Source organism: Aethalodelphis obliquidens, unplaced genomic scaffold (genome assembly GCF_003676395.1).
Source record: "Aethalodelphis obliquidens isolate GAN/ISIS:26980383/991018 unplaced genomic scaffold, ASM367639v1 scaffold30, whole genome shotgun sequence".
In the NCBI taxonomy this organism is placed as follows: Eukaryota; Metazoa; Chordata; class Mammalia; order Artiodactyla; family Delphinidae; genus Aethalodelphis; species Aethalodelphis obliquidens.
The window spans coordinates 9706223-9720777 of NW_020837974.1; positions in this window are offsets into that span (position 1 = coordinate 9706223).

Sequence of the window (14555 nt, forward strand, 5' to 3'; positions counted from 1 at the left end):
CTAGGCTCTACCCCCTCCATGGAGATGCCTCCTAGACCTAGAATCTCTGTCCTAAACGTTTTCTTCATGTCCCCCTTGCCAACCCCAACTCTGGGTACTTTTTCTGGTCCCCCTCCTACACCCCAGGAGTGGCTGAAAAATGTCTTAAGACAGAAGTGTGGGGCCCAGTGTAAATTTAGGAGACAATATGGGATAGAGCAAATAACCAGGAGACCGAGTTCTAGAGTCTTCTCTGGAAACTTGGGCAAAGTTTTCTGCTCTTTCGCTCGGGTGTCCCAGCAGAGGGAAGGACCTGCTGCCTCCAGGGCTGCCCCAACGCCCATCTAGATGCCCCTTACAGCCTCCTTCTCCCAGTCACAGTGACCACCCTCCCCTCTGACCCACACAGACAACTTTGCCTCTAATTTCCCAGAAGCCTTGAGCCTGAAATTTACCAGGAACCTCTTCATTATGCCCCTAGCTAAGTGTGCATCTCTGGACATCATTACGTTTGTCACTTTCTATCCTTCATTTCTCAGTCCTGCGTGGACCTCCCCCAGGTACCCCGTCCCCTTTCTCACAACTCAGCCCTCAGATCCTGGCTCAAACCCCATAGCCTCAGAGAAACCATTCCAAGTGGCAAGACACACACACACATAACCCACGTTTTTCTCGCCCTGCACGCTCCCCACCCCCTCATGGCACAGACCACAGTCTGAACTTGTGTACCACCTGTCTCTTCCAGGGGCAAGCACCGTGTGGGGCTCACTCCATATCCCTCACAATTAGCGCAGTGCCTGACACAGAGTAGATGCTCAATAAACGGTTGTCAGACGGATCTATCCCCACCCGACACACACACCTAAATCTTCAGCCTTGCTTTCCACTTGGCCATCTTCCTTGAACTCCAAACGTTCCCAGGTTTGCCCTCCATTCTAAAAAATATAGCCCTTTATGGGTCTCTTAATTGTCCTCATTTACTTGTGATCTGAGTTTATTTTCTGTATCTGTAAACTTCTCCAAGTTTTTTTGCTCTTGTTTCCTTTAAAATGGTTTTTCTCTTAGTCCTCTTTCAAGTTTACTTCTTGTTTAGAAGGTAAACAGCACCATCTTCGTTCTCGAAGTCACTTCTTCATCCAGGGTCCCGTCCTCTTGAAAATCTCTCTTTATCTCATGGGTGGTTGTCTGCATCTTCTTAAACTCTTACATCTTTACCTTTCCTAGGTTTAATCTTTTAATCTCAGACTTTAGGCTTTGATCTTCAATCTTAAATCACATTCATTTTGTCACTTTATTTTATCATCATTTTAAACCTCTTAACTTTCATCTCTCATTCAGGGTAATTTTAAGCCCGATTTCCTGGTTTTTCATTTTCATTTTGCATTGGCTGATTACAACTTTGTATTATATATACACATTTACATTTTAAAGTTGTCATCTCATTGGTCCTAGTCTTTGATTTCTGTCATCTTAAATTTTTTTCATTATTTCAAATAATTCTCTACCATGAGTCTTGGCTGGCTTTTTTTTTTTTTTTTTTTTTTTGGTACATGGGCCTCTCCCATTGCAGAGCACAGGCTCCGGACGCGGCCGTGGCTCACGGGCCTAGCCGCTCCGCGGCATGTGGGATCCTCCCGGACCGGGGCACGAACCCGTGTCCCCTGCATCGGCAGGCGGACTCTCAACCACTGCGCCACCAGGGAAGTCCTGGCTTTTTTTGTTTGTTTGTTTTTTGGCTGGCTTTTGATTTTCTCAGTTTAAAATCATTGTTTTTCTCAGGGATTACGTCTTCTTCATCTTCCAGGCATTCAAGCTTCACTAAACCCTGTGCAACTGGTGTTCTAGGATTGCCATCAGCTCTTTTTGAAAGGTGAGCAGATGAGACCCAAGGAGGATAAACAGTTGCTGGAGGTCACACCGCTGGTGAATGGCAGGAGGGATGGCAAGCCCAACGTGGCTGAGTCCAGGCTCTCACTCTCTGCTTCCCCTTCTCCTGGCCCCTGCCACCGCTTCACCTCAGGAGCCCCCCTGCCCCTCTGCAGAGATCCCATGCCTCATTCCCCTGGCTGTCCCTGTAGGCCCCCTCAGGTAGCCCCATAGATCTCCCCACCCATTCACTGCTGCTTTTTCCAAAAACTTCATTCCAAGAAACTAGAGAGGCTCACTAGCCTCTCTGTGCAAAGGTCAGCTTGATTTACCGAAGCACATGGTTGCCTAGAATCTCATGCCACCCAGGCTTTCACTAAGGACCTGCACGCTTTAGAATCCGTGGTCTCTGACACCCACAGCTATTGGAGTCAGGGCAGATTCTGCCAGGAGGATGCCACGAACCTAGAGGCTATGCTGGGCAGGAGGTCCTGCCCATGTGCACTGGTCTCCAATGGGAACTGATGCTGGGGTCCTGGTCGCTGGTGATAGAGGACAGGAGAGGGTCTACACCAGGAACCTGGCCCAGCTTTATACCAGGCTGCCCCGACACATCCATTTCCTGGATGGTCCAGTCCTGTTCTCCGAAAGGCTGTGTGAAAGCCAGGACGCCATGTTGCACAACTCCAGGGAATGCTATTCACGTAGCGCCGCGCAGGGCTGCTGTGTGAGGGTCCTCCTGACGGGCCGAGGGTCAAGGAGCAGCTGGCTTTTACAGAGTTTATCCCAAACAGAGATCATCTTTGGGGTCACACAGGGGCTCCTGACTCAGGCCAGCCAGTTAGGTTACCTCCTCACCCCCAGCTCTTTCCTGCCAGGACCACCACAGGTCACCAGGATCCCCTAGAATGTCCATCCCTTAGGCTTGTCTCACCTGCTTCCCACACTTCACCCCCAGCTATAAAGAACAGAAGCGTAGCAGACAGTTAAAAAAAAACAAACCAAGGACTTCCCTGGTGGTTCAGTGGTTGGGACTCCACACTTCCAAGGGGGGCAGTGCATGGGTTCGACTCCTGGTACCCCGGTGGGGAACTAGGATCCTGCATGCCGCACGGCGTGGCCAAAAAAAAAAAAGGAATACATCTTAAAACAAAAGGTGCCAGGCAAAACAGCGCATACTGTAGAATCCCATTTGTATATGACATAAAACAGGCAACAGTAAGCTATGCTGTTGGTTGTCAGGTATGAGTAGCAGGAAGTATGGGGGTACTTCCGGGGGCCTGGAAGATTCTATTTCCTCACCTACATGCTGGTTACATGCAAGTGTTCAGTTTATGAAATCCAACATGCTGTACACTTGTGGCATGCGTCCTTTTCTGTATGCAATACCTCAATAAAAAGTTTTTTAAAAAGCAAAAAAAGACGCGTTCTCTTGCAGGCAGAGGATATAGCTTTCCCTGGGCCTGGACCAGGTCTGACCTGCCCTCTGATTATCACGTTAAGACGGCTCAGACCCACCATCCCAGGTCACGACTCTAGGAGATGCTCCAGGCTTTTAGAGACTTTTAGGTAACGATCCATTTCTTCAAGTCACCCCAGTGAGTCTGGGGCCTGATTTAGAGCCAGGAACCACAAGACTCACACCCACACATCTATGACACCTTACTGTGTGTTATTCTTTGCTCTCCTTTCATTTTTTTTAACAGCTTTCTTGAGATATGATTCACATACCATACAACTCACCCTTTTTTATTTTAATATTTTATTTATTTATTTGGCTGCGCCGGGTCTTAGTTGCGGCGCACTAGATCTTCATTGCGGCGTACGGGATCTTTAGTTGCAGCATGAGGGATTTTTTAGTTGCGGCATGTGGGCATTTTTAGTAGTGGCATGCGGACTCTTAGTTGTGACATGCGGACTCTAGTTGTGACATGCAGGATCTAGTTGCCTGACCAGGGATCGAACCTGGGCCCCCAGCACTGGCCCCCAGCACTGGCCCCCAGCAGAGTCTTAACCTCTGGACAACCGGGGAAGTCCCCAACTCACCCATTTAAAGTGCTATTTTTTTTGGTATAGTCACAGAATTGTGTAACCATCATCACAATCAATTTTAGAACGTTTTCATCACCCAAAAAGAAACCCCATGCCCCTTAGCTGTTACCCCCTCAATTTCTCCACCACTCCCAGGAACAACTGTGTTTACCTGGAATGGCCTGCTTTTACCTTTTAGATAAAAACGGATCATGTTTCCCTCTGTATATCAGATGCCAGAAATTTCATAGGGAAATTGTGGCCCACCTCTGACAACTACACAAGCCCTCACCTCTGGCTTTATCTTCTTTTCCTGCCGTTATTTTCCCTAATTTCCTAACCTGTTTTTGTTTATCTTTACAAATATAACTTGAAAAACCCACATTAGGATTTGATTGGGGTGGCATTGAATTTATAGATTAATTGAAAGGAGAATTAGCTTCCCATCCGTGAATTACCCTCCCATCTGTAATCATGGTACATCTTTCCATTTATCCAGGTGTTTGTTTGGTTTGTTTGGTTTTGGGCTGTGCCATGCGGGGATCTTAGTTCCCTGGCCAGGGACCGAACCCGTGCCGCCTGCAGTGGAAACGAGGGATGCTAATCACTGGACCGCCAGGGAATTCCCCATATCTAAGTGTTTTTTAAATTTACATCCCAAAGTTAATTTTACAATGTTATCTATTAGGTCTTGAGTAACATTTATTAAACGTATTCCAAAATACCTTATACTTTGTTTTGGACTATTCAATAAATGATGCTAGGACAATTAGCTGTCCATGAGAAAGAATGAAATTAGATTCCCACCTCCTACATAAGCAAAAATCAACTGCAGATGAATTAAAGAACTACTTGTGAAAAGTAAAGTTGTTCAACTTTTAAAAGAAAATGTAGGATAGGGAAATGTGTTCAACTGGAAACACCCAAAGCAATAGTGGCTTAAGTAAGTTCTCTCTTATTTAAGATCATTTCTATCTCAGGTATAATCACTCTAGAAGTAGGCAACAAAACAAAACTAAACAAAACCAGAAAAACTGTTATGACTGATTCACAGTGATACCAAGAATTAGGCTTCTAACTTTGGCCCTGCCATATTCAGCATGTTGCTTCCATTCTGAGGTCGCCTCAAAGTCCAAAATGACTGCTGGAGCTCCAACCATCACATCCACATTCTAGATGGCAGAATGAAGAAGGTAAGGAAGGGAAATGTCCCAGAAGTCCCACAAAACACTTTCACTCATATATCATCGGCCAGATGTCAGTCTAATGGCCACACCCAGCTGGAAAGAGGACTGGGAAATGTAGTCTTTTAGCTGAGTGGCAATATGTCCAGCTAAAAACTGGTATTCTGTTACTAAGGCAGAAAGGTAGAATGGATGTTGGAGGCCCCCAACAGAATTAGCCATAGTAATTTTTTTGAAACAAGATGCAAAAAGCACAAATGTTAAAGGAAAATATTGGCCACTGTGACTAAATTAAAATGTAAAACTTCTAATAAGTAAAATATTTAACTTATTTTAATAAATAAATATTGACAACAAATGAGTGTTAACTCTTAGTTTGGGGAAAGATTTGCGGTGCATATCGCTAAGTGTTTTAAAATTTTACACAAAGAATTGGGATCCATCGTATCTAAGGAATTCCTGCAAATCAATAAGAAAAAGGTTAAAACCCAGTACATGAAACTTACCCTCATGCACCTAAAAAAGACCATAAAGGATGTGTCTGGGTGGGGGGTGGGTTCCAGACAAACCAGCAATGTTAACACTGAACCCCAGAGTACACGGCGGGAGGCGGAAGCGGTGGCCTTAAGGACCAAGCTGCTGCAATGGGGCAATGTCAGTTCATAAGGCACGGGATGACCCAACTGACATGAGTGTTATACATGTGTTGTTGAAAGTGGCTTTAAATTTTCTCTGAAAGGAGGTACCGTCGAGATAACTGAATAAATGAAAGAGTAAAGATGCAGACTTTTTCCACAGATGCTTACTTCTGGGGTGTCTCAGCCTTTATAGCTTCAGACACCCCCTCTTCCCCAGGGCTTCTGCAGCCCCATACTCCTGGGCTGCTTCTTAAATAGGAGTCAATCCCATAGAAATAGGAAATTCTGGCTGGCTTTGCTCAAATTCCCCAGGGATTTAAGTGCAAGTGATTGGGAGGTGACCCAGGATGACAGTGGAGGGGGTGGGACAGGGAGAAAAGCCAGTAAAGGGTGTGTTAGTTAGCAGGTGACTTTGGGGTAACTGGGGCCCGGGACCCTCTGAGATCTGCGGCTGGCTTCGTGCCTCAGGATCGTCCCACGGAGCGGGGGCAGCTGGGGTGCTCAGTTTCCAGCTTCTGCCTTTCACTGGTTGAGGGAGCCCCCCTTATCTAGAGCCAGACGTCACCCTTAGGCGGAGTCATGGGATGATGTTTGCAGGTAATGCCAGGTGGGTCAAGCGTATATGGGGAGGACACCAACAGCAAAAGTGTCACAAACAGCATCGTGTCACCCCAACATTATGACTGTGGTCCACCACCACCCCTGCCTGCAGGGCCCCCTGCAGTAAATCTGCCGCTTCTCCTTCCCATCTTCTCTCCCACATTTGGGTCAAGCCGGACAACTCGTTATTCCTGACGCTTCCTGTTGTCTCTGCCTCCTGGCTTGTCCACAGGCTCTTTCTTCGTCCTGATCCGTCCTTTCTCTTCTCCCATCACTGAGGTCCAGCTTAGAAGCTAGTGTGTGTCTCTCCGCTCACCTTCTTTTGCCCTTTATCTCTCTCTTTCTCTCATCCCCGCGGCCTGTTGCCTTCCTCAGAGGATCCATCTAATTGCCTGGTATTTATTCTCGGATGCCCTCTCTCTCCAGCTAGGCTTGGGCTCCTAGAGAACAGGGAATGGTCAGATCTGCTTCCTCTGTGGGTCCCAGGATCTATCACTGGGACCTGCTCGTACCAGATGCTCCACAAAACGCTCAAGAATTCTCATTCTGCAGATGGAGACACGGACCCAAGAAGCAAAGTGACTTACATCCCAAATGCCTTATTGAGCACCAACAGTAAACTCAGCCCCGTACACGGAGATCCTGGGCTAGGACGTGTTGGTCAAAAAAGAGGAGACGACTTGGTCCCTGCCCTCCGGGAGTGTCCAGTCCAGCCGTGGAAAGAGTGACCTACGTCAGCGCCCGGGGACTGGCGCTCATTTACATGTCCAGCGCGCATGGAGTGTCCTGCCATGTGTTGGGAATGCAGGTAATTGGGGATGGCCAGCCCTGTTTGCTCAGGTCTGTGCAAAGCCACGTGTGGGGCTCAGAGGCAGGAAGCCCAGGAGCCAAGGGGATTCCTCCTTGACCTCAGTGAAGCCATGGTCCATCAAGGAGACCAGAGCATCCTGGGAGAAGAGGACCACCTGGAGGGTCAGGTGTTGGTGGGCAACATGGACAGTAAGGGGTGAAGTAGCTCAGAGAAGTGAGAGATCCAGGAAGACTTCTTGGAGGAGGTGAGTTGGGACTGAGACATGGAGAACAAAAAGGAAGTGTTTCCTGGCTGCCCCAACCCTGAGGGACCATGGCCTTGTCTTGCCTCAATTTTCCTTTTGTTGTTTTCCAGTGAGGGCCTGGTCTCCCCAAATTCCCTGGGGGCCCATCTCACCCCTATGGGGTGAGATGAAAGGACATTGAAGCCCTGAGTGATGTTGGACAAATCCCTCCCATTCTCTGTGTCTCAGTTTCCTTATCTGTTAAATGGGTCCATCCCCTTTATCACCCTTACAAGTTTGCAGGGAGGAAAAGAGACGATTTGCAGTTTCTGAGCCAGGAGGGGGCAAAGCTCCTTAGAAATCACGTCACCAGCCGCCTCATTTCACAAAGGGGAAACTGAGTCCCAGAGAGGCAGAGGGCCCTCAGTCAGGTTCAGTGAGACCCCATCTGGGACGGAGCTTCCAGGACGATGGCAATGTACTCCTCACCGGCAAAGTGGATTTCCTCCCAGAGCAAGGGGGTCCCCACTTGGGGTGTGTGTGTTGTCTTCTTCTTTGGCACCTTAGAAATGTTAATTGAGGGACATTATGTAAAGAAGCCCAGATTGGAGATGCTCATTTGAATCCCAACAAGGTTCTATGTTAAAAATAGCAGGAGGGGCTTCCCTGGTGGCGCAGTGGTTGAGAGTCCACCTGCCGATGCAGGGGACACAGGTTCATGCCCCGGTCTGGGAAGATCCCACATCCCACATGCCGCAGAGAGGCTGGGCCCGTGAGCCATGGCCGCTGAGCCTGCGCGTCCGGAGCCTGTGCTCCGCAACGGGAGAGGCCACAACCGTGAGAGGCCCGCGTACCGCAAAAAAAAAAAAAAAAACCAGGAGGAGGAGGTGGCTTTGGGCTTGGAGGGAGGCAGCCAACCCTGTGACCTGGGAGGGTCCAGACTGTTGGGCCCCTGGTGGGGCGTCCAGGTCTCAGAGCCTGAGTGTGGTCCACAGCTCTGACAGCCCGGGGTCCCCACTGTAGTCAGGCTCCCACGAGTCCCTTTAGCACACTGGACACCCAAGCAGTGGTTCTAAAAATCAGATCTGACCCCGTCACTCTTCTGTATATAACCTGCTGAGGCTGTCCGTTGCCCTGAGGATAAAACCTCAGCTCTGTGCTCAAGGCCTGTCCTGTCTGGTCCCTCAGCCTCATCTCCCACCATGTCCTCAGGGCTACCCGGCACTCCAGCCAAGGGAGCACCCTGTCTGATCACCTGGCCTCACCCTCACGCGAAGCCGTTGCACAGGCCACTCCTGCATCCTGCGACAGCAGTGTCTCCTCTTTCCCACCAGGACAGCTACGTCATCCTTCAAGCATCAGCAGCTCAAAGGCACCTTCCTGGAGCCTCCAGACCAGGCTGGTTATCTCTGTCTCTGCTCTTCCACAAACTTCTCTTGTAGCGCCTGCTCTTAGAATTGATGTGTCTGTGGGTCTAGCCATCCTGGGCTACATGCACCCCAAGGTCGGGGGCCACATTGGGGACCTCCCCTGGGCCTGCCCACCCCCACCCCCAGAGCCAGCCCTTCTGCACAGAGCACGTTGAGGGGGGAGTGTCAGAAATAATCACAGGGCTGCCTCCCTGGGCCCCGCCACGTACCCCTCCCTCCAGAGATGGCCGGACTGGCCTGGGCGACTTTGGGTCCCCCACCCCGACCTGTCCTCAAGGACATCAGGGGGAAGGGAGGGGAGTGAGGAGGGAGGCTGGTTATTAATTAAAAAGCAAGTCATGTGCAGGTCCTGCCTCATTCCAATAAAAACCGTCAAGGGTATTAATTACCAGATCTGGTGATAGACGCGGGGTAGGTTTACTCAGGCCGGGTGAGGATGCTGGTGGTCAGAATGCCAATGAGCGTGCAGCCTCTGTGGCTCGGACCTGGGCCTAGGAGGGGCTGGGAGCTGAGGGGCACCTTGGGTTGACGTCGGTAATGAAATAACACCACCGCCAGTTACCTCCTGCTGAGCAGTTCCCGAGTCCCAGGCAGGGCCCACGTGACCGCTTTTCTGTGCCTTCTGTCATCTCACTCCCTACAGCCTCATGAGATTGGTCCTATTTTTATCTCCATTTTTCAGATGGGGCCATTTGGGCACAGAGAGGTTTTGTAACTTGACAAGGTCACACAGCTAGCAAGTGGCTGCACGAGGACACCAGTCTGGGTCTTCACCACAGGGACACGAGGACCTAGACGTGCTGGCTAGCATCATCAAGCAGGCGGTCATCGCACAGGTGGGGAAACTGAGGCAGGAGAGGGCGTCACTTGCCCAAATCATACTGCACGTTGGTGGCATGGAAACCATGTCCCTGGGTGCTCAGTCCAGGAGTCTCTCTCCTCCTCAGCAGTTAAGTATGCGTGTTGGGGGTTCCCACCAAGAAGGAATAGGGTGGAGGGGCCTCAGGTGGGCCAGGGTTTGGGGCCAAGGCCACCTGTCCTGTCCCACCACCCTCCCCACCTCCCCACCTCCCCACCTCCTCCCTCTGCCACCTCCCAGAAGCCTCAGGAACCTAGCCCGTCTGAACCAACCCAGTACTCCTCTGTGTCAGCCCCAGAAGGCGGTCTCAGCCCAAGCACTCGTCCCAGTGGAATTAAAATAGGCCTGACCTAAATACAAGCACAATGCCAGCACTGAAAATACGGCTGTGTCAGCAGAAACTCCAACTGGTAGGAAACCAATGCACTTGGGGATGAACACCCCCCCCCCACCCCAGAAAGGCGGCCAGCCTGCGTGACCGTGAACACCGACAGTTCCTTATACCATACCCGAGCGTGACATAGAGGTGGGCAAGAGAGAAGGACACCTCCCTCCTGCCGGCCTGGCTGATGGCAAGTTCACAAAGCTGGTCAGGCAGCCGCAGCACCATGGCTCTCACCCCAGGGAAAATGAGACCCAGAGAGGGGAGGTACCCTAGCCAACGCTGCACAGCTCACGGGCAGCAGAGGTCGGGAGACAGGTCTCTGGTTTCTGGGAAGGAAGACAAGCTGGGAAATGGGCTCCTGAAACCAAAGTCTGGGCCCCTGAGGAGGACCAGGCGGGGGTTGATGCCTTTGACTGGCCTTAGGGTGGGGCCCCAGGAAAGCCCCTAGGGTTGCACACTCCCTTTGGTCACCAAAAAGAACCAGCGCTGCAGGTGTGCACTGATGATGTATAAACAGGCAGATGAGCAAACCGTGCTCCCCTGGACAGGGCCCACCTCCTGGGCCACACAGGGCCCTGCGCTCAGAAGGGCTCCACGCTCAGTTAAATGCTCTGCTGTGGCCATCTCAAAATTCTTAATAATTCTGTCACTGAATGTGTGTTTTGTAAGCGAATTCCAACAGGATGATGAACATGCGTGGGAACAGAGGAGGTACCTGGTTCGTATCCGTGCTCTGTGCCACCATGGTCCACAGTGGAGGCGATGCCCGTCGGGCATGAAATTCCAGTGGACCCGTCCAGAGCAGGAGACTCGAAGCAAGTACAAGGTGAGCGTGTCATACCAGGGGGCTGCTGACAACCTCGAGAAGCCCTGCTGTCTGTTCAAGCCACAACTTGCTTCGAGTGCAGAAAAGAAGGCAACGACTTCTAAGAATCACAAAGGACCAAGGACCCCTACCATACACTTCCTTATCCGTTACTTCCCTGCATTAGCCAACCACCCTTGCCGAAAATGATGACACAGAAGGAAAAGAATAAGTAGGGCAACTCAGAGTTTCTTTTCCTTTTGGTCCTTTCGTACACATCATAAGCCAGAGGTAGAGGGAGTTGGTTGAACGCGTGTGTACGGTAAAGTGAAATTAAAACAGGTGAGTTAGTTTTATGCCATGTTTCCACCTGTTGGAGTAAGAATGACATACACAGGCGTGTACAAGGCATGATATAAACTGCGTAAACTCGGGGGTTCCACATATGAGTTAAACGCTCTTATAGCTGCATTTAAAACTGGCCCTGGGCTTCCCTGGTGGCGCAGTGGTTGAGAGTCCGCCTGCTGATGCAGGGGACACGGGTTTGTGCCCCGGGCCGGGAAGATCCCACGTGCCGCGGAGCAGCTGGGCCCGTGAGCCATGGCCGCTGAGCCTGCGCGTCTGGAGCCTGTGCTCCGCAACGGGAGAGGCCACAGCAGTGAGAGGCCCGCATACCGCAAAAAAAAAAAAAAAAAACTGGCCCTGAAGAATATAAAGATGAATGGTGAAGATGAAATGGCACAATGCTAATCACTTTACATTTGAATTTTTCTTTACTTAGAATGACATTAAATAGTAAATTTTGGGGCTTCCCTGGTAGCGCAGTGGTTAAGAATCCGCCTGCCAATGCAGGGGACACAGGTTCAAGCCCTGGTCCAGGAAGATCCCACATGCCGCGGAGCAACTAAGCCCGTGCGCCACAACTACTGAGCCTGCACTCTAGAGCCTGTGAGCCACAACTACTGAGCCCGCGTGCCATAACTACTGAAGCCCACGTGCCTAGAGCCTGTGCTCCGCAACAAGAGAAGCTACTGTGATGAGAAGCCCACGCACCACAACGAAGAGTAGCCCCCGCTCGCTGCAACTAGAGAAAGCCCACACGCAGCAAGAAGACCCAACACAGCAAAAATAAATAAATAAATTAATTAATTTTAAAGATAAATAAATAAATTCTAAAAAAAAGCAAATTTTTCAAAACACCATGATAAGTCGAAAGAGATACTGCGGAAGAAAGGGGAAGTTTTATATTTTCGTACCTTTAAGGACACATTTTTCTTGCTTGTTGAACAATGAGCACCTGCCCCCCTCACCTACCCCCAACCCCCATTTTCATTCTGCAGTTCTGTAGCAGGCCCCGGCCCTGGGTCAGGCAGGAGGAGAAGCATGTGTTATGTGGTTTTATTTTTCTTCTTTATTCAAGTCTCTGCAAACCTGATTGATCAGGGGCAGAGTGCCGTGCGTCCACGGGGGCCCAGAGGGACAGCTGACCAGCCTGAGATCAGGGACTCCTTCCTGGAGGCAGCGACGTTGAGAGCTGGGCCTGGAGAGGTGAACAGAATGCTGGGAGGCAAAGGCGCTTTGAGGATGCCGGGCAGCTACCCACCTTGGAGCCTCAGGGCTGAGCGCCCGGCTGGCCCTGGCACGTGCGTCCACCTGGGCGGCAGCTCCAGGTGGCCTTGCACTGGCCCCAGAGGACCTGTCACAAGGCAAGGTGAAAGATGGTGCCCCAGGGACAGGGGGCCCAGCACTGCAGATCCAGGGCCTATAGAGGCCTACTCACCCCTCATTCAATGAACACCTCTTGCACTTCTTCAGGCGGTCTTCTGGGCGCAAGACATAGAGCAGAAAATGACACAGACCAGAGTCCTGGATGCGTGGGGACAGCTGGCTGGAAATGACCCAAGAGCTTGGGGAGAGATAGTCTCGGCCGTCAGTGGTGACAGGAAGCGCCGGGTCCAGCAGGGCCTCGGGTAGGACAGGCCTGGACCAACGGTATCTCCGAAGAGGACGTTGCTCTCCGGGAGCTTGGGCAGGTGACCCAGATTCCACAGGTGTCGAGGGATACCTCTCAGGAGGGCTCAGCAGGCAGGGGGCTGGTGGCCTCTGAACACATTAGAAAGGATCTCTGCTTTGGGCAGATGCCATGCCGGGGCACTAAGTGTGATGGGCTGACCGTGGAAGCAACCTCACACCACTGAGCCCGAGTGAGCTGAGTGTGACCTGGACTTCAGCCCCGGCCACCTGCCCACAGCCTGTCCAACCACCCAGGTCTGGCTCAGCAGGTCTAGACATCCAGTGTGTCTGTCCTTGCAGGTGCCTGGCCTGCTTCCCCCATAGGGTCCCTTAGAGCCGAGGGTAGTTGGGGGCACTCACAGCTGGTGCCGTGGAGCCTTACACATGCCAGGCCCAGTGCTGACCATTCAGACTCACGGACTCATTTAGCTCCCACAGCACCTCCTCGAGGTAGGCAAGTTCCTCATTCCCATTTGATCAGTGAGGTCACTGATGTACAGAGAGGTGAGGTTATTTGCCCAGAGACACACAGCTAGCGAGGGGCAGTGCTGGGATTTACACTCTTAATCATTAGTCTGAACAACCCCTTTCTCTTTATCTCTTGGTTCCCTTAGGTTCTGGCTTAAGTGACCCCCCTTTTTTTTTTTAAATTTTTACTGGAGTGTAGTTGATTGACAACGCTGTGTTAGTTTCAGGTGTACAGTAAAGTGATTCAGTTATACATATACATATATACATATATCCACTCTTTTTTAGATTCTTTTCCCATATAGGCCATGACAGAGTATTGAGTAGGGTTCCCTGTGCTATACAGTAGGTCCTTGTTAGTTATCTGTTTTATATATAGTAGTGTGTATATGTCAGTCCCAATCTTCCAATTTATCCTTCTCCCCTAGATGGCCCCTTTTAGACCATTTAGGATGAAGCCCAGGGAAATTCATTAGAACGTTGGATAACTCCTCCCATTTTGAAAAAAACGGAGGCTCAGAGAGGGAAAGGGACTTGCCTGCAGTAGCACAGCAACTCCTGACTCCTTGCTCCAGAGTAAAGCAAACAGTCCCATTCTGTCACCCAAAGGATACTTCCTTTTTGAGGTCTCAAAATGTCCCTCAGCCTCCGGGGACCTGGAAGGTGAGACCTCGGGGATTGGACAGTTTGTGCTGAGGGGCAGGTGGGGGCTGAAATCCTATCCACACTCAGCTCGCTGGTGCGAGATGGGGCCCTGGGCTGGGGCTGCAGAGAAGGAAATTCCAAGGGTGAGACCCTGGTTCCCTGGGTCCAGGTACTCCCCCTTGTCTCCTGTACAGCGAGAACACACGTTTGCCCACAGCTCTGCCTCCCTCAGGGACCAGAGCTGACGAGTTCTTTGAATGTATTCTTCGGAGTTTGCTACCTGGATGGCTTTCCCCTGTCCTCCCTCATCTCAGCAGCCCAGCCCTGAAGGTACAGCTCCTGTACGATGCGACGTCTCCACTTGACCTTCAAATGGACAATTCTCAGTTTGCCCCCTTGCTGTTGAAACCAAGTCCATTTTCTGTGACCTTGGCCCCGAGTACTGACCTCCATTTTTTAATTAACATTGACGTGGGTTCAACCGAATTAACATTCCCATCTTCGAGGCACTCTCTGGCAAGGGTCCAGCCCGGAGTTCTGGGCCGAGGACCTCCTGTGTGACATGCTTCTCCCGAGGGGATGGTGGAGAAGGGCAGAGGCAACTCGGGGGGAGTGGAG